The sequence below is a fragment of the Aptenodytes patagonicus genome, chromosome 2 (assembly GCF_965638725.1).
Source record: "Aptenodytes patagonicus chromosome 2, bAptPat1.pri.cur, whole genome shotgun sequence".
In the NCBI taxonomy this organism is placed as follows: Eukaryota; Metazoa; Chordata; class Aves; order Sphenisciformes; family Spheniscidae; genus Aptenodytes; species Aptenodytes patagonicus.
The window spans coordinates 113,536,856-113,558,153 of record NC_134950.1 but is presented as its reverse complement, the minus strand read 5'-3'; the positions used below and the strand labels follow the sequence as shown (position 1 = coordinate 113,558,153).

General features: G+C 41.5%; 1 long non-coding RNA gene across 1 annotated transcript in view; it reads right to left on the bottom strand.

Annotated features, from left to right (window-relative positions):
• Positions 1 to 2,511: 2,511 nt before the first annotated feature.
• LOC143157459 (uncharacterized) overlaps positions 2,512 to 21,298 on the bottom strand; it is a 100,656-nt gene continuing 81,869 nt past the window's right edge. The window contains exons 2-3 of the long non-coding RNA XR_012994801.1: positions 3,162 to 3,335; positions 2,512 to 2,600 (exon numbers count right to left, since the gene is read on the bottom strand). This is a non-coding gene — a long non-coding RNA (uncharacterized LOC143157459). The remainder of the gene's footprint in view (positions 2,601 to 3,161; positions 3,336 to 21,298) is intronic.

The following is a 21,298-nucleotide window of genomic DNA, read 5'->3' as shown; positions in this document are numbered from 1 at the left end:
TGGAGGGTGCTTAGGACACCACAACGTCTACGCAGATTAGCACAGGCCCAGCAGCACTTAGGCATCTGAAAAGCCCTTAAGTCTCTTAATGGATCTTCTCTTAAGCCTTAAAAAGGTAGGGAGGTAGGGCCAGGGAATCTGAGGAATTTGTTGATTAAGTGACTTCCATCAGAGGGAAATTCGCAGGATGCTGGATTCAGCTGTCCCAGTGGGAATTGTGGCAATAGGGCACCAACGGTAATATGGGTTGTCTTCCCTCGCAGTTCAAGAGAGATGCTGGCATAACAAAGTGTAATTTAAATTTCCCTGCTCCTGTTTCAGGGAAACCATGTCTATATCTTTGAATTTTCATTTAATTCTCCTTTTTCCTTTGCTGCTTGTATTATTCTCTCCTTACCCCAATAATCCAAAAGTGTTATTTTCTCTCTAATTTGTTCCCACAGATGGCAGGGTAGGGAAATCGAAAACTGAAGTCAGAGACCTTGGGAGTATAATGAAAATGAAATCATGTGCCTCCAGATTAAAAAGAGGAAACGTATTAAACCTTTAAAAATACAGATTAATCAATTATGTATGCAAAAGAGGACACAAGAATTACAGTTATGAAAAGCGGAAGGAAATTCAGAAGTACAGTATATGCCTCTGGGATCCTCCTGACTCAAATCCAGTGAAGGGATGTATTTTCCCTCCATGCATGCCCATAAATCCCATGAATGTCAAAGGGACACTGTTAATTTAGAATAGGCCCAAAATTTAGGTTTAGAGAAAAGAAAAAGAAAGAGGTTTCATAAAACATTATCATAACAGCAACAGCTTTAAAAATTTTAAGCACATTTCAGTGACCATTAAAGGGGGGTGAAGAAGAGGGAATTGAACAACTTCTCTCACATTGTTACAATTCCCACACCAGAGACTACAATTTACAGACACTGCTATATTTGCTTTCATTATGCATTATTACTAGTGGAAGAGGCCCGTGGCAGTCCAAAATGGATGCACCAGGGAACAATATGGAGAAGCACCTTGGAAAGGATGCCTCGTGCTTTTTCGGATAATCTGATGACCTGGCCTGCCAGTGATACTATAGGAAAGAGAGGGATCAAAATGCCGCCACCTAAGTTTAGTGTTCAGTGTTCTGCTGTTGCAATCCTTAGGAGATACTCAGGGTGTCTCCCATGTAAGATCATAAAGAAGGAAGAAAAAATGAAATTAAGTGCCCATTTATATATGTGTGCTTGGAGGGCCAAATTTTATCCTACCAAATTGTCTGGAACAGTAAACTAATTCTTAAAACTAACATAAAAGTAACTCCTCACAGTGTTGGTGGTGTTTTCCTAGCATTCTTCTCTTCCGTTACTCTGACTAGTCTCCAGGACCATGTCTTTTACCATGAGGAGTGAATACCTCACTGTTGTGTTGACAAATTACATAAATGTAAAATTTATATCCTTTTATATAGAAACACAGACTGACAGAGATCTCCTGGTGATGTAAGTGCAGATCTTTATTGTCTCAACCAACCAGCGATATGTTAAGAACATTTTAATTAGTGTCAAAACAAAACCAACGGAATGTTTTCCCTAGGCCCTCTTCCCAAACTTCTTAGAACTGACCCCGAACTTACTGTAAAACTAGCTGGTTACTTGCCTTCAAAAACTCTTGCAGGAGAGCTATTCTGGATCTTTACCACTCTGATGGTTCAACAGCTTCTAGTTTTAAATACAGATATATACGTGGTCAGCAGTATTCCTTTGTTTTTGTATCAACATTGACCTGAATAATGCTGAAATACTGCTTTCCCTACCTGCTCTTTATCCTCCCTACCTCCACAGAATGACATACTTCTCCTCCCAGACTTTGCTTTGCCAAGCCATCCTGCTTTCATCTCATCCATCGAACTTGCCACTCCCAGATCGTCCTACCAGTTCTTTTTTGTACCTCTTCTAGATTCAGTTAATGTTTCCTAATATGCGAGGACACAACTACACACACAGTAATTCTAGCTGCCTCTTACTCATACCTTACACAACACTATCACAAGTTCCCTATCTCTACTGGCAATGCCTCACCAGTGCCATTGGCACGGCGTGTTACTGCTGTGGCCATGTATCCATCAGCCTTTTCCCACAGTTGTCGGCAAGTAAAGAGCTCCTGGCCTGGGGCAGAAATGCTAGTTATTAGACCCCAAATTAACATTTTCTACTGTTAACCATCATCCCATTACTACTAGCTCACTTCTCAAAATCATTCATGCAATTCTTTCTGCAGGGTGTTCTGATCCTCCCACATATTGGCAATGCCTTCCAATTTGGAAGGTCTAGAAAACTTTCTTAACAAAAATCTAATCATGGCATTCATTAAGAAAAATATTAAATAAGGTCCCACACAACTCTGCTAGCTACATCTTAGAAATCACTAAAAGTTTTTATATAGTTAGAGTAAAATAATGCTGTTTCTGTTGAAGAGAGAACCACATTTCTCACAGTTAGTCTTAGAAGTAAAAGGTGAAGATTAACAGAAGAGACGGTTATACTGGTGTCAAAGGAGATTTTAGTTCTGGATTTCTTCCTGTCCCCAAGGAATCTTTAGGTCTGCATAAACTGTGAAAGACAAATATCTTTTATTATCAAGGTATCTTTCTTCCCATAGTGTCAGAACTGTGCATACTAAATAGTTCACATTTTGTTCCATACAGAAAGCAGCTTAACACTGTTGACATTATGGAAGCTTTTGTGTAAAGCCAAAAATGTGCACATATAATGTAATAAATAGTTATGACTATGCTATTCAGGTGTTATTGCAGGTGTCATGGAATTTCACCAAGATCTCTGTAGAGTCTGCATCACTTTGCAACAGATTGGCACTTGGTCTTTTGCTATAGGTTACTTTACAGCTTGCAAAAACTACAAAATGCAAATATTCAATTTTATCTTTGCCCATACGCTGTTTGAAGCATCCACCAGTTTTCATGGTTAGCAGCAACTTTTTAGAAATAAAGATAAGTTGAACTCATGCTAAAGAGGCAACATTTCTTTGAGATCCCTGGGAACAGTTAGATAGCACCATCTAGTACACAATTTTGCCCAGTAATTTTTGTTTTCATTAAACTTATGTATGATTTACTTTTCCTCTAACATTATATACAGATATATTATTCCTACCATTCTTCCCATGAAAAGTACATCAGCTGATGGGATTTTCACTCCAGAAGAAGGATCCTTTTCTTTTTCTATTCCATGTCTATATTTCCATCTTGATTTTTTTCCCCCATTTCATTTCCTCATCTTTTTTTGGCTTCTTTTCTGACTTTCTGAATCCATTTACAAACTGCAATCCTATTTGGAGAAATGAAATGAGTTAGTTAATTATGTCGAATATACAGAAAAAAACAACCTGAAAAGATACCGATAAGCAAACATTATCCCGGTGTGTATATCTGAGGAAAACACTCTATCTTTACATTTCCTGAAGAATCAAATGCTGTGATTTTTGTGAAAGGAAGCAGAGTATATTAAGAAAATTGTCTTTACTGCAACTTTGGAAGTTTTGACATTGTGCAGGAAAGGAAAAAGACCTTTGCTGCACAGTGGTGTCAACCTGCAGTAAATACTATATTTGTGCAGTTCTGCTATTTTATTTAAATACAAAACAATTAGCACACACTTTAATAAAAGCTGAGCAATGTCACACTTATACACACACGCCATGCTAAACATCACAGTATTCTAATCATCCAACAACTAGAAGCATTTCCCAATTCCCTTTCCAATTCATTTCAACATTAAGGAATATATCCCTTCACAAATATACACACTGACTTTACGAGGCAACTTAAAAAAGATGTTCAGCCATGGCAGAGACTATCATGAGGGAAGCAGAAGTGAGTATTTGGGGCAAGGTCCTATTAAGTTAGGTGCCGACTCATTCGAAGTTGGTTGCAGATGGATAATAGGTAGTACACTGCGATTTCCATGCAGCAAATGGGGGTGCTGGGAAGAGATGCTGCATGCTCTCGGTGGTTCTCAAGCTGTTTCCATCTCCATGATGTTGCCCTTCCAGTGACCTGCTTTCTTCAGAATTTATTTCAAAAACTGAAATAGCCTTTCCAGGCTACTTTGAAATTAGTTTACTTTAGGATCAGCTTACCTTAAAATAAATGAAATATAAATTTGTACGATGACAATCATCTGTTTGTTCCTCTCCAGTTTCTAAACTAGAAGTTACTGTGATCGCTCAGCCTTTTTGTCCTGTATGCACTTAACTCATAAGCAATCATACAATATTATGATTTTGTGTAGTGTAGGATACCTTTACTATAGTAACAGTAGGATGTTGTCCCAATAGCTTATTCTTACAGCGCGCTTTTGTTCCTTGAAATACAGGTCAGTGACTGCCACATGAAGCTGTTACTCTGTATTAGAGGTCCAACACAGCTGCCTGACCTGTCTAGGTTTACAGGATTGATTTCAATCTCTGTTCTTAAAATTCTCCTAATTCACCTATTTCAGTGTAGTTTACTTTGTTGTCAGTGAGCTTTTTTTCCATATCTTTCTATACCCTATCTCGTGCAGTTTAGACAGCAAGCATTCTCTTTAAAATATCATGTGTTTATAAGACGATGTAACAAAACGTGATCTGCAAAGATAAAATACTAAGTTGCAATTTTAATAGGGCTACATGTCCCTATCAATTGATTCATCCACAGATCCAACAATAAAATAAAGAAATCCGATGTCTGTGCCATTCCCTGAAAAGCACTGCCAATACCAAATTATACATTCCTCTCACCCCAAACTGCAGCTAATTTTCTTCTGCTCCATATAACACAGGCAACATTTGTTAAGTATCGTAATACAGGCACTATTCGATGGAAATTTTAATGTGAATTCAACACATTCATTAATTTACTGACATTTTCCCCAAAATGCACACATTTGACAATGTGCAAGAAAAACTTGTCTCATTTCATACTGTTTCTTAATGGCTGAAAGGCATGTGTTGATTTTTCACTTTGGTGTTTAGCATTTATGCTGTTCGAAAGCTGGTATTTGTGTTCCACAGCGTGTTCAGAAGTGCCAGAGAAAAATAATTAATTTCACCTTTGAATAAACATCAGAAGTCTCCCAAAGAGGGAAAAGAAAACTATTTGAAGGTATTTTAAACCGTCGCTTTCAAACCTCGATGAAACTTGGAAGGTTAAACCCCGAGTCTCCTGCCTCCCTTTCAGCAAAGAATTGCTCTCACAGAGCAAGAGGTGCTGGGGACCTGGCTCCCTGAGCAGGAACTCAGGCAAGATGTTTGGAAAACAGGTAAGATTTCATCAGGATGTCATTAGTGCGTTGTCAGAAGGCTTTAGAAATGGGTAGTCTTCTGGAAAATATTTTATTTTAAAAACATTAGCTTCTTCTGATGGATTTTCAGGAATTCTCTGCTGAAGCAAGTTGTAGAAGCAATTCAATGGGGTGTCACTTTAAGCAAGGACGAGACCATGATGTGCTTGAGATTTTAAAATCCAAACCATGAAGACATGTATTAGTGAAGAATATCGCCGTGAACACAATGTGGCCTTAAGTACTATTCTGATGAAAAATGAACCCACTTATTTCTGGTTCTGTATTCTCCAATGTTCTCCTACCTTTGAAATAGGTCAGTGCCAACCCAGAAACCCATATGCCTTCAGAACTTCTTTTTTTGGTTTGTTTTCTACAGTCTTCCACTGTCAAAAGATGTTGTATTTTTCTTTACAAATGTCCTGCTTTGGAAACCTGCACTGAAAACTGAGCTGCTTCAATTAGCATGTCTTATTTGTCTATGTTTCTGTTCCTTGACGGCAAGTGCTTAGGTCTTCAAAGCAGATCTTCAGGGCAAATTCTTGTGGATATCTAATTCCCAAATGCATTTCCCACAAATAGCCTGTAAGATATATTTAAAAATCAGATATTTTGTTTAACATTCTTTCTAGCTGACCTTTCACTTGTCACGGTGACCTCATCCTACCCTTTCTTCCAGTCTCAGTGTTGCCTCTTATCTGCTCCCTTCCTCTTTCCTTCACTTCTCATCCTCATTTGGTTCTTTTCTCTCCTCACACTACACATATGCCTTGTTTCTTCTATCTAAAATCTCCCACCTTTCACCCACTTACATCTATAATTTCCATCCCATCTCTCTTTTCTCTCTAAGCAGACTGAAGATGCTTACAATAACTCCCTGAATTCCTCCCTTCTGGTTCTACCTTATATTCCCCAACATGCTCTCTTCCCCTTTCACCTTGCAGAAACCATAATGGCAGTTCCCTAGCTAAATCTCAGCACTCCTACCCCACCCTCACCTTCCTGGACCTGTCAGCATCACTAACACTATCGAACAGACTCCTCTTCAACACCTCTCCTTTCTCGATTCCCAATATTCCCCTTCCCCTTTTCCTCAAAGTATCTTCCCTTCTCCTGCTTTCTGTAGGCATTCCACAGGATTCCCTTCTCTTCCTCTTCTATACATTGTCTGTGGGTAATCTCATACACCCATGCAAACAAATCACAATTTCCATAGTACAGATTCAGAGCTCTGTTCCATATCAAGTTATTCCAAACATGTCTCTTTCATGTATCCAGAGTCTTGGTCAGTCTCTGGATATCACACTTAGGGTGACTAAAAGCCCTGAATGTTCATAAGTCCTTTCCCTTATCTTCATGTTTGATCGTGGTGAGCAACACCGCTTCCAGCCGTGGATGTTCACATGCAGAAACACGAGATCCTGTCTTCTCGCTGAGTCTCCCATCTGTGTTCTGATTCAGTCCGCATCATGTTTCCACATGCTACCTCTAAACAATAGTCTTTATTGTCTCTACTTACTGCTGAAGTTCTTGTCCTGCCGCTCATCTCGATTAGCGCAATGCCCTTTTCTCTGGCCTTCACAAAAGCACTCTTGCCCCGCTCATTTCGGGCCCCAGCTATATAAATCATTTTCCTGGCCCGTTGTTCTGACTATACCCATTATCTTTGAACCCTTTCAATGATTCCTTTTTCCTCTGGGACATCAAGCTTATTGTGACTCTCTTAACTTTCAAAGCCCTTCATGGCTTACTCCCAACTTGTCACTTTTTATTCACTATCAAAATATAAATGCCCAGCATCAGTCGGCCCCAGATGCCAGCTTCAATTGATCAATTTGTTAAATTTTCCAACAAGCATCTTTTGTGCTTTCTCCCTTGCTGCCCCTCAGGCTTGAGAAGAGCCTGCATGTGCATTCATAAAACCAACTGTTATCCTCCTTTGAATCCCTTATTAAAATTCTCCTTTGCCAAAAACTTGAAAATGGTTAGCTTACAGGCGCATGGAAAGCACCCCCTAGTATGATCTTGTTATTCCCTTATTCTTATCCATCTGTGGTCACTGGTCTTATATTTCGATTACATTATTATAAGCCCTTTGGGACAGAGGCTGGCTGTTTTATGTTTCTGCAGCACTTAGTGCGCAGTGGTTCTAGCCCACAGTTTGGACTGCAAGGTGCTGCGGTAACACAAATGGGGAAAAAAGTCAGTATAAAGAAAAGCAGCAGACTCGTTCACGAGGCTACCTCCGAGAAGCAGACGAGCAAGCAGCGCAGAGTGATTTCTTTTAACATTTTGTATGAACATTTGCAAGAAACTTCCTGCTGGCTTCACTCGGTGCAGAAAGGAAGACTAGACTGCCTGTTCTGGTTTGCACAGCCAGGCACAGGAGCAGGAGCATGGCAGACAAATAACACACGAGTAAAGACCTTTACATATTCATGGCTATAAGCTAAACACAGACTGTATTTTCTAGAAACATGGCTTTGGAAATGCTCACACAGCCAGGTCAGTTACAGCAAACAGAGTATCAGACAGTTTAAGTTGGTTTGACCTTCCAGCACGTAAAAAGATGCATACTTTCTTTCTCCAGGTTTCTCTTCCCCCCCCGCCCCAAACAGGGCTGGGATTGATAATTATTTCAAACCAGTCAGTAGTACAATAATTGTTATTTGCCTGCTGTTTTCAAGCACCCATCTCACTAGCAGAGCTAAATTGTTCAGTGTTTCTTTCCATCGCAATGCTGTTGAGCAAAGTTTTATGCTAAATTTTTTGAAGGCAGATGTAGGAGACTGAAAAAAATAGCAACTCAAGTACACACTGCACTGACTGTGTGCTTTCTGGGGGACTGTCCAGAACACTCCTGGCCTTCCTTAATTTTAAAGAGATGGCTGGGAGAAAAAGTACCCTACACCGTATCCAAGATTTTAAAGCAACCACAACGAGCCCTCTTATAATTAAGCCACTCCCCTCCATTCACTTTCTTTCTAAGTTCACTGTAACCAAAATTGCAGTGTCCACAGTGAAAGAATTCAGGAGCTTTATTCTCTTTCATTATAGCTAGACTTTTGCTACATCGGTGATTCTCAAAAGGAGAGTTGTTAGTGGTGGTTTTCCCTCTGGCTCAAAATCATAGCACCTATTTCTACTTCTGTACGCACAGCTCACCAGCTCGCTAGGGTGCACGCTGCTTACAAGACAGCGTTTCTCCTGCTCTGGGCTGGCTTCCCAGGACATCTCTATGACCTGTGTACCTTAGACCTGTGCTTTGCAGGAGCTTCATCTTTTCACCTTTCTGAGGTAAAGCCAAGTGCTGCAGGAATGGAGCCCACTGATTAGAAGCTGGGTACTAGATGTTTGCCTTTAGCAGCAGTCAGACTGGAGAAACAAGGGAAAAATGGATTGGCCACGTGAAAAGCTTTGGTTTTGTTTTGACTTAGATTAATTAAATTATGCTTAAAAAAAGTTAAGTCCCAAGAAGGAGAAATAAGTAAATTTACATAGAGATTAGGTAATAAAAGGTCTGTTGCGCTGTATTCTCATTGGATGTCATAGCTTGCACTCCAAGTCAGAATTACAAAATATCACTTTTAAGGGGATATAGGTGTCTTAAATTCCTTTTTCATTTCTTTTCTTTTAAATTTCACCTAACAGCTTACCTCCTTTGCCTTGCAACTCAGAGTGCTGTATGCATATAGAATCCTTATTGCTGTGCTTTTAAGTTGCAATGCCCTGCAGGCTCCCCCTCCCTCTGCCTTGTATCCTATTTGAAGACCTTAATGAAAGGGCCTGGTTCCAGAATCACAGCAGCTTGTCTGCACAACCAAATTCCATCTCCTAATGAGTTCCTCTAAATCTGCCATCAGGTGACTTTATTGACTCTATGATCATAATGAGGTAGCAGCTCACTTTCTGCAGTTTTCCTGGTTTCAAGGCTGAAGTTCTCCTCTGCTCCCGGACTTTAGCTGATATTTAATGATCAGGAATCAAGCAGGGTTTTAATGTCTGCAAGAAATGTCCCTGAAGTGCAAAAAGCCCCAGACAGCAGTCTTGAAACTTTCCAGAGCCGTATGACTCTCTAATGGTACACTAACAAACAGGAAATCAGCCCATCAGTAGCTAATTGACATATCTGAAGGTTTAATTGCTTCCCTATTAGAGAAGGTGATGCAGTATTCAAGTTGCCATTAAAACAAACACACTCCTTAATACATGAGGATTTATCTGAAACACATATCCCCCAGTTTCTCTATCTAATCTCCAAATCCTGTGTGATTTAGTTTGAAACTGTGCATCTCCCAACATTGTTTCACTCTTTCATTCCAGGGTAATTGGAAGATTATCCTATGACACGTGAATAGGTACAAGCTGTTCAGGAAAAAAGGCAATCTTTAATGAGTGCTGTGCAGGCAGCCCAGACACACGTGGAGTCCCATTACCCTCAGGAGTCTAAGAGAAATTTTAGTTAGCGACAGCGTCTTCCTACGTGGCTGTAGAGCATCAGGCACGCTTTTGTTCTCATATATCTAATAAGGAGATGGAAGTGTGGAATATGAAAGTGAAGAGGCCACCTGCCTCTGACTGTTTTGTCAGGGTTTTCCTGAACTTTCTCACCTATAATCTTTAAATAGTTTTAAGTTGCTCTTTATCTATTAAAAATGGATGACACAGTTTTAATTACATTTGAATTCTACAGATTCCACTCAGTCCTGAACTCACCTAGAAGTTGAGCAAATCTCATTCAGGGTTTGGAAATGTTTATCTTCGCTTCCATTTTTTGTCTCCATTTTTGGTCTTTGTTTCACTTGAGATTAGAATTGGGGGTGTCCAAGCTCCAGCACGACATCTGTTCTCAAGATAATTCTCTTTCAAGCCCTAGAAGCAACCTCAGAAGCTTTGCAATATCCAATGTGGTTTTGCAGATTGGATAGAAACTTTCAGATAAACGCTCAGCTTTTCTAATCTGTAGACTGAACAGAACTGAAGTTGAGGTTCAGATCTTCTCTCCACTAATTTTGGTAAGAACTAAGAAATGTCAAGTGTTCTTTTAGAAATTTGAGGCACTTAGCTAGGGAACCTAAGCCTTTACATTTCTGCTTTAAACTTGAGGAAAGATATTTCTACAATTCCATTTTCAATGATCCGGTGTTTTTCACTTTTTCCCCTTCAAACTTGGAGAATTCTCACATTGCTGGTGGGAATATGTATGCATATATGTGAGTGTGTGTGTGTGTAATGTACAGTTAGTGAAATCCTTTAGGTATTAGGTCAGGACTGTTCCCAATAATATCCTCTCATAAATAGCACCTTTTAGCAGAACATCTGGAATCGGTATTGATGCTACTACACTTTCCCCCGTTCAGTCTTTACATTCGTTCCATACCACTGACAAAAGGAAGAGAAGTTGAGAGTAAACACATCACTTTTGGCTCCCAAATTTTATCCCAATACTTTAAAAAGCATTCCGTTAGATACCGGTAACTCTGTGTGTTATAATCATGTAATAGCATTCACTGGCTCCTGTAGCTCTAACCCCAATATACTTACAATACTCAGGAACTTGAATGGGGCCAAAATGGCCAACATGAAAAGACTCAATCCTCCCATCAGCAATGGAAACAGGGAATAGAAATGGAAGAGCATGTGAGAAGAAGAAAGATATGATGGTCAAGCGTGAATTTAAATAATGGAGACAAATATTTCCAAAGGATGCTTTCAGAAGTGACTCCCTAAAATAGGATTTGCCAGCAGAGATGACCCTGCCGCCCAACTAACTCAGACAAGATGACCTTAGGCATTTGGGTGCATACACATGCAGTACACCCGCGTTAGCCACACAGTAAGACTAGAGTCATGCAGGCAAGGCTAGAACTGGTCTCAGTCTGCTTCTGACGCAAGTCCGGTATTCCCTGTGCCTGCAGCCCCGCGTACCATCTCAAAGCAGTCTGCCTGCATACACACCAGCTGATAGGTGTCCGTGCAGTAGGCTGGCTGGGTAGATGCAGCATCCTCATTTCACAGCACCATGTCTCAGACCAACGCTGAATTCAAATGGAAACCTGAGCAGGGAGTGGAGGCTGCTGACCCCAGCCAGCCCCCATGACAGCTGCCTCGAGGGGCTGCACCGTTGCTCAGGGCCTGCATGGCCAAGCTTCTACAGAGATTTCATTAAATTAATCTTGACTTATTGATCACCTGGACTGATATTAGAGGAAAGAAATTGTTGAATCCACTGCTCTGATTCCAAAGGGAAATGGCTATCCATGTTTCACCGTTGCAGTAGCACCCTAGCTTGAAGTCCTAATTATCCAGCACAAAGGTGATGAAGGTGTGAATGTCTGTTGCCACAGTTCTTTGAGAGAAGGCTGGCATTTTCAGGGCAGTGGTAGTAGTAATATGTATATCACAGACCTGTCTCTTAAACCCCTTCAGTGATGTTCGGTGCAGCTTCCCTGGACCCACAGGCACTTTCTCATTTTTATTTGAGTTGAGATTAAGCCAACTTTGTCTTGCAGATGCTGTCAAGCATTTAGGGAACAAAACTGACATCAAGGAAGTATTTCTATGTCATTGGAGTTTGTGACACAAAAAACAATAGACAGGCTTTTGGACTGTTTGCTTTAGAAATACATTATTCATTTATAAAATACTGTAAAAAAAGTCATTAAAAAGCCCCACATCTTAAATCCCTTTAGTGTTCTTAAAAGTCTAAAATTATCATATCTACCTATCTCCTTTTTACCAGTATGAAACTTTGCAAACTAGGAGAAAAACGTCCATTCTTGCTTGGGCCTACAGGCTTTCAAACCACGTGAGAGTTTGCACTATCAGAAGAGCATTCCGGAGACCCGTGAGACCAGGAATTACATTTAGTTAGAACAAAACAACAATTCCTGTTTCTGCTCCACGTGTCTAACACATATGGCGTGCATGCCACAAGGCATTTTCTCTGACTTGGTTTAAAAGAAATTCAAATAAGGGCCATCTGAGGTTGTCAAACTCTGTTTGGGATTGATGAGGACAGGGGTATCCTACTGCATCCTTTTCGGTGCAATCCAACACCTTGTTTTTTCTCCTGTGATTTGTAGGAAAGAAGGGAGCCTGCTTTGTGTTCAGACAGGCCTAGAGAGGATTCCATGGCACAATGCAACAAAATACTAGGTGGAAAGGTCAGCCACGCCTTGGCTCAGGCATAGTCAAGAGATCTCCAACTTAGAAGAAACCAAATCACAACCCAGAGATCTCGGGCACGATTGTGTACAGATTCTGCCTGGGGTTGATGCTTTCCTAAGCCTTGCTGCTTATAGCCCCAAGCCTCTTTCACCCTATTCCATGAACAAATTTTGAGAGAATTAATCCATGTGGGGCCTTCCACTGGAGGTGTTACTGGGATTGCCTTACAAGCCTTTTTCCACTTTGCATCCAGCCAGCTAGCAGTGGGGCAGGTGCAATATGGAGACTGATCATCGAAGAGTTCATTAGAGTTAAAGGACAGTTTGCAGCTGCAACCAGCTTTGCTTAAGCAACTGGTTTTCTTATGTCATCATGATAGTAGCTACCACACCACAGAACTTAACAATAACAAAAAATTAAGTGGAGGAAGGAAATGAAGTTTGGTAATGGTGATTTGAGCTCCAGAGACAATAGAGGTGAGTATGCCTTTTAAACCTATAATCCTACAAAAGACCAGTGTATGACTCCAGCTCTGAAGGGTGTTGGGCCAAGCAAGGCAGGAGAGAAAGTCCAGCTGGTGAGAGGGCTAACCTGGCTGTGCATTGTGGCTGCTCCATGGCAATCATGGGATTAGCCATGTGATTGCAACACCACTCTCTGGCCAGTGTCTTGTCTTCAGATATTCCCTCTGGGTCAGCCTTTTGCTTATACATTTTTGTGTTCATAGAGACGGAAAGATGAGGTTTCACCAGTAGACACATTTTAGCCATACCTTGGATATTGCTGCTGCCTGAGGAGTTCATAAGAGTCCTTTATTTTTATCAGGATAGTTCACTAGGCAGAGACACATTTGGAAACAATTAAAAAATAATGGGCCAAACTCACCCCAGTATAACCCCACTGAATTAAGTCACTGAGTTTAGCCTGGGGAATTAGTTTTATTGCTTCAATGATAGCTTTGACCTCAAATATTTTTTCCTTAGCCTGCTTTAGACTGGGAAAACTGAGTTTAAGGGTATACAATTGTTCTCCTGTTCGTCTCTACAAGGTGGTGATTCCACTTCTGTAAATACAAATGTCGTCCACAGCAATCTTGCTGATCACATAAGGATTAAATAGGCAGAATATAAGATTTGGAATTTTTTCTTAGGCACAAAAGTGATTCCTTGTATAATTGTTAGGAATAATTATTGTTGTTATTTATAATATTATTCAAAGGCTGCAGTTGGACTGGGGCTTCTTTGTATTTATCATAATGTCAGAATAGGGAATCCTTCTCCACAGACAAATATAGGGAAACAGATAGCAACATACTGTGACAAATAAGTATGGGTTGTGCTAGCTACATGCTTCATAGAGTTAAAGCGTTCTTTGGTTTTAATTAAGGTTACAATCAAGGGGAACACATGCAGAAAAGGAGAAAAAAGGGGAAGAGTCACCACTGGTCTTTATATGGCCAGCAGGCTATGTTTGGCCAGGATCAGCACAAACCTAAGCCTTAAGAAAGGAAGTGAAGGAAGAGAAGTTTCGTACTTTTTCTCAACAGGGTAGCATGGGGAAAAGAAGAAAAGTTTTTAATGGAAAAGGAAGTATGGTGAAGAGAATACTTGATGTCCCCATAAAAGACCACTGAGGCTGTTGCAAAGGATCTTAATGGCAAGACTGTGTGCTCAGAAAAATTGCCTTTCCCTTCCAACTATCTTCTCTCTATGTTGGGTATCTTTCTGTCATCCCCAGAGTAGGAAAATTATAAAACTGTGAAGAGGACTTTTTTCTCTCTTACATAGTCAACCAAACTGCTGGTTACATCCCATTCACAGGCAGAAAACACAACAGGCACCGAGAACTAGGCTTGATTTTAGATCCCAGCTCATGGTTACAGAGCTTGCAGCCGAGGGTGGGCGAAGGCTGTTACACTTCGGCTTTCACTAATTCTAGCAGTGCAAGAGGAATTAAACTTCTCCCTCGAAACCATTTAGATTAAACCCAGCTGAATTCCCTGCATTGCTGATGTGATCACTTGCTGGACAGTGTTATCCCTCAATGCAAACAAAATTAATTAGAATTGGAATAATGAACCGACTGGTAAATAGAAGAATGAATCCAATGGACATTTATCTCTTGTCTGAGCAGGTCAAGGGATTTGTCCAGTACCTTAGGCATCTCTGTTTTTTGTTGTTCATAGAGATGAATAATTAAAGGCTATAGGGTGTGAAGTCTACCACAGACTCTTGGCTACTGGGAACCAGCCACTATGTGTGCTTTATTAAAATTCTGCTTAAATTATTGGTAGCGCTGCATTACCAGTAAGAACAAACTGATCGGCAATATACAGGGTCATTTGCTCCTTCCTGCTCCTGCTTACTAATTAATTCTGGCTGCAGCCGTGGATTAGGGGAGGTGCTGGAGGCATACAGATGCTGTGATATATTCAAGTCATACATCAAAGGAGGTTACTGAACTATTAGCCTTGAAGAAAGGATCTCTGGCAAGATTATTAACATTCATGCTTCTTTGCCCTGGATTCCTTCTTTTGTTTGGATGTACACCAAGAGTTTCTTGTGTACACCTAGCTTTTCCTGTGTTGCTGTTTGTGCTGGCAATCTGGCAAACTTCTATGAGATACAGAGGCGATAAGCACAGTGCTTGCCTTGTGCAGTTCTAGGGATAGGAAGCTAATATTTTAGTGCGTTAGTCCTACATGAGCTTTGCATTACGCTCACAGTGCGCTCTCTCCAGGGTTGTTTGCCTCTTAGCATCACCATGAAAGAAATGTGTGCATTGCTAACACTTCAGAAGTGTATGCTTCATCTTCCCCATTATTTCCCATGTCTAATGTCATTTGCTGGTCTGAGTCTTACTATTATTTGGAAGCCTAGTTCTCATATATACTCCAGTGCTGCAAAGCTATAATGCTTCTGTTCGGGGGGAGGTGGGGGGGAATGTAATTTTTGCCATGATTTGCTTTCCTTATGCTTTGAATGTTATGTTTTACATGACTACCCTAGTCTAAAAAAATTACGTTCTAGTTCCTTACGTCTCTAAAATCTTTGAGTTGGAGAAACTTAGACATGAATGAATTCAAGCTTGAGAGAAATACAGCAGAAGCTGAGAAGAGGATCTGAAAGAGAAACTATCAATAGGCAGTCTGAAGCCCCGGGGAAGTATCATACAGAGAGTATGACCAGCAAAGGTTTGAGGATGAGTACTGCAGAACCAAGAACTGGAGGACAGTAAGACTTCAAAGCCTGGGAACCCAGGTAACGGGAGATTCAACACACAACTTGACTGAACTGAAAAAGGATGATAAAGAGAACCAAGGGAAGATTGGAGAAGGTATAAATTGCACCAATATGAGCTATGTTGTGTCCTGATTTAGCTTCTGGGAATTAAAGGTTAATTGTTTCTTGAAATGGAGGGGTTAGTACAGTTAAAATCATATATTTGCACAATGCTTGCTGTCTTACAAAAGAGAAAAAAAGTCTTAGCTTGGCATTCTATTTGAAAATGGGAAAAGAACTGAAGGTATATATAAAATTCAAGAGAAAGATGTAGTATTCACTGTAAACCCTTGCTTTTACTGAGAAAGTCTATCAGAGTGCCAAGAAAAAAAATTAAATCTGGATGAGCTGTCTCTTTATATTAGCATCCTGAGCATCCTCAAAATGTGGACTTAAGAAAGTACTGGCTAGCAGGAATTTAGGAAACTTCGTTAGCATATGCACATTCATTACACAAAAACCAATGTTTTATGGGAAGAGATCAGTTCTGAACATTTCTCATTTTGACAAAATCTGGAAAAAAGTTTTAGAGATCTCAAAATACTGTATTTTGACAGTTTTAAAGAAAACTGCCCTTTTCAGTGTAAAATTTTGCTGATTTGAACATTTTGAGGCATCAAATACAATATTTGAGATTTTTCATCTCAGTGTGATTTGAGAGTTTTTCTCAAAATCTCAGAAATTTTCAGAGGATAAGAACATTATTTCCAACCCACCCACAGTGGTTGGTATCTATTTCAGCAGCAGTCGATTTACTTATCTGTCCCATATGGACATTCACTGATTTGAGCCAACTCCAGCTGTTTGAACTGTCTTCTAAACACCTGATACCATGGAATCACAAGTGAAAATACATCCCCTTTAAATTTGTCTCTTAAATATCATCAGTTATAAAACTTTTGAAGCAGAAGCATCCTGACTCAGAGCTACACAGCAGACATGAATGAAAAAGGAGCCACCCCTGGGACATCTCCAAGCAATACTCAAATAGTAAACCATTAATACATCTCAGTCAGAAGTGCTCGACTTTGCTTTTTTATTAAGCAATAATATAGGGAAGTGTTTCTTGACCATTTTTAATTGAAAATGTTCTTAAGCTTTTTAAAATCATCCATGGACTCCTCAACCTTTTAAAAACTTCCACAATCAACTGTGACAGTTTATGTTTACAACCATGCAAAAATTAGGTCTGAATGTTTTTTCATTTATTTTCTTTTACATTGTTTGCCTGCTGACTTCCATGTGCGAGTATCGGAGAACAGTCATGTTGTTTTGGAGGAGGTGGGAATTTAAAATTACTTTGTGGCCTAGCATCTGATCGCCATTGGTCCATGAAACAAAAAGTGAATAACATAAAGGTAGGAAAATTGTCTGATGGTAGAATGAGTAAAAACAGTACTATCAGAGAATCTGCAATAGAAAGTAGACATTACTAAGGTCTGAAATTCAAGAAATACTCGCTTAATTTTCTTGAGTTTTCACAGCTGACACATTCTCAACTAAACTAAAAAAGTTATTTTTTTTCCCCCGTTTGTCTCAGTTTGCAAAGAGGCAGAAAAACAAGCTTGTAGTTGAAAACTAAAATAAGAAAAAACCTACTCTACCTCATTTTTTAAGAAGAACAAGGAAAGAACAGTATACGAGAAAGCCAGTTTGGTTATAATTTTTGGAAATACCTACTAATTTGCAAGACATAGAATAGCTTCAGAAATTTTGGCTTAAACTGTTATGAGTTTATGGCAACTTTGTCAATTTTGGGAAGGTTTTGACGCTTGAAATAGGGACTCAGATACTGTGAGATAACAGCGAGGCCTTTGCCTCATCCTGAGTTTATTAGGTTGTCTGGGTCCCGCTGCTCGGTGAGGCAGAGAAAGGCAGGATGAGCTTTTCAAGGTGGCTGACACTGGATCGCGGTCTGGGCTGTGAGTTTGGCACAGTACCTTGCCCAAAACCTGTGGCTAGTTCATCCTGCTTTGAGCTCACAGACTAACTCAGGCAAAGAACGAGCCCATGCACTGGGACGTGAGCAGATCTGAGACCTAGAGGACAGGGAGCAAGATGGATATCAACTCTGCTTAGCCCAAGAAAAGCAGCAAAGATCTGCTAACTCACTCAGAGGAAAATAGACGTTTTAAGGTCTCTCTTCAGAGTGCCCACAACTGTCATGAACTAAGGTAAATTTAATATTTACCTCAAAACTTGCGTACCTCAAGAACAACAACTGGTCAACAGCAAAACCAGGCTAATGCTAAACCTTCTGAGCAATTTCTCATTTGCAGCTCATCAGTCAGTGTTGGTCAATTATGTGTCATGTAAAGTTAGGTACAACTGATGAGCACAGCACTGATCATGCTCAAAGTGGCGAGGACTCCTGTCTCCTTTACCATTTAGCATCATGTCGTGCATGAGCTGGACAAGGTAACCAAAAAGCTCTGGAGCCTACCGGGAAGTTTTATATCATGATGGTTCAGGCACTTTGAATCTCCTTCAGGAATAACTTTTCCTGAGTGCGCTAGAAACTGGGAAGCCACGCACTTTTATGGATCAAAAGCTTAATTATATACTATACATATGTACACAAATATGCACATACTGACACAGTATGCGTAAAGAGGGTTTGCACTTGTGGGAATTTCAAAAGAAAGCAGCAGCAGAGCTACAGCAGCATGTTTTGTAGAGCCGGGAGAGAAACAGGCACTGGTATGCCTCATGAAAAGCATGCGGAGCAAAGCCTGCAATCAAGTATTTCTGTATTTTTTACTCTTCGGAGCAAAGAAGCAATCACTAAAGCTAACTATCTAAAAATAATAATTATGTTATGAAGCACACTGAGTACTCTAACAGTCTTCACAGTTTGTTAGTGAAGTTACTCAGCACAGGTGGTTTTGCAATGACGCACTGAAAAAAATCCATGGTGTTTAGTGGCTCTCGTATACATCAACCTGTGGAAGCTGTAATGTTCCTGCTCGGGGCTGTAATACAAAACATACTGGCCAGATGCAAGACTTCAGACCAGAGCTTCAGACAGGAAAGGCCTGTTGTCTCTAGGACATGTGAATATGAATTGGCGTGAGCACTTTGGCGACGTTTCCATGCGATCAGCATTCTCTTTCTAACCACCGCCGTGCACTGTTTGAATCAAAGATCTGCCTTCTCCTACAAAAGGGCTTTCCAGAACACGCCAGCCAGCTCCTTTAGGCTAATTCCTGGGAAATGACTGTTCCTGTTGCCCAGACAAGAGCGGGCACAAGCAGCACACAGCCCCACTCCCAGTTGGCCCCATCTGACTGCCTGCACATTGGCAGCGCCTGCAGAGAAAGTCCGTGGCCCGGAGGTCACTTATCACCAGCACGAGGGATGGTGACCTACCAAGGCGGTGGGGGATAACCCACTGCCCGCGGGCCAGGGGAGGGGCAGACGGGCCACGACAGCCCACACTGCTGCTGTCCTGCAGGAAGACTGCACTGAATTGTGGCTTAATGATGGCTGCAGCTGTCCCCAAGCAAAACTGGCCACGCTGAGTGGAGCTGCAAACTGCATTTAGAGCGAGCTGCCTTGCTCGCTGGTTGAGAGCTCTGCTGCGGCAGTCACGTAGGCATGTCTGCGTCTGTCAGGCAGAGCAGGCTCTCGAGAGCCAGCAGGGCAGTGGAGGGCTGCTGGGGAATCCTGAATTACCCAGCTCTGGGAACAGATGGGGGTCTGACAGGAAAGTCAGCTCAGCAACCTTCACCAGCTCTGAATGCACCTGAAACCCTCACCAGCTCTGAATGCACCTGAGAAGGCATAAAGATCCTCTCTCCCACAAGTGTTACCTGACATCCTCAAACTGCAGATTCCCACCCTTGTGCCTGCTTTGAGCTAAGGACTTATTCATGTGTTTAAAATAACACCCCTCCACCCAAGCAATATTTCCCTTTGCCCTATCATTTCCAGCTGCAGATTCCCACCCAGTCCCTGTTTTGAGTTACACTTTAATAAATATACTTGCAATTGAAATCATCTTTCCTTTTTGTCCTCCCCGTGCTACAGATTCCCACACTGACCCCTCCTTCAAGCTACAATTAATACATAATTTATGTCTCAAATAAAAATCATCTCCTCCTCCTGCCTTACCCATTCCAGCTGCAGTTTCCCACTGCCATCCCCACTTTGAGCCATGATTAATACATATGTTTAAAATAAAATAATAAAAAAGTAATCTCTACCCTCTGCTCTCCAGCTGCAGGCTCTCATTCCTATCTTATCCTCCATTTCCAGCCCGTGAGCTCTCCCAGCGCTACCTCCCAGTTGGCGAGGGAGCCTCCCCCTTGCAGCAGCAACGGCCTCTGAGGCACCTCTTCATGGAACACTTCCACATCCTTCAAGGATCAAACCCCACAGCGTGTGAGGTGGAAGTGGCCACAACCCTTTCTTACATCACTGACACTTTCAGCAACAAAGGAAAAAATAAATAAATGCAGTAAGTTAACAGTCACTGAAACAGGGACCTGCCGGTGAGGGACACGTCTGGGATTTTCTCTCCTCACCCTACGGGGGTTTGCTGTGATGCCCAATGACAACGGGTTAAGCCTCTGCTTCAGTTCTGCCTCAGCAAAGATTTCCAATTGAATAAAACTGAGCCCGACTGCATAACCTAGTGTGAGGTTTGGCCTTGCTGGGTAGCCCATGGCACTGGCTCCAGGGCCTGGATGATGCTCCCCGTAGAGCTGACTGGGACAAGGATCCTGGCAGTAATCAGTTCCTAACCCCTTCTCCCCCTACCAAATACAAATAGATAATCTACCAAAATGCTTCCTGTATCCATTTATTTACCCAAAAATCCTTTCACTGATGAAACTTTTCAAGAGTGTACTGGTGGTGTTGCACTGAAAAAAAAAAAGTCTGTCTTTGCCCTTCTCCTTCAGTGAATGAAGCATCAGTAGCCTTCAGTGGGATGGGAAAGGGGCTGCCACTGGTGCTGGCAGGAGAAGAGGGCAGCCTGGAGTCCTTCACCATCAGCCTCAGAGGAGTAGCTGGCATGGATGACTTCCAGAGCACTATTCAGATGGGATCAGGGTTTGAAGCTGGTTTCCCAGTTGTCTTGGTATTTACCTGAGTTGACACCTGAAACCCCTCATACTACCTGCATCTTCAGATTTTTCCCTAACCTCTTCAGCAGCCATGAAAAAATCTTTTTGGGTGGGAAAGGTGAGGGGAGAGAGAGAAGAGAAAGGGCCAGGAAGGGCCTGGGGTGGATTTCCAGTGCCTCTGAATCACGGAGAGGAGATCAGATATCCTGGATGCTGTAGTCCTGCCGTCCCAGCCAGCATTTCAGTGCCTCCCCACACCGCTGGTACAGTCAGTCTGTCTGTGCGTGCTGGCGCAAGGCTGACAGAGGAGCTTTGTTCTGGACCGGGGGTTTTCCAGTGTGGCTACTCTTGCCGCTGCTTGTGCATCTGCTCCTCTGAGGGACTCATGCAGAAAGCGCAGGACATGGGGCGCTCCCACCCTGCCCCTGCCGCATCCAGGACAGCCCAC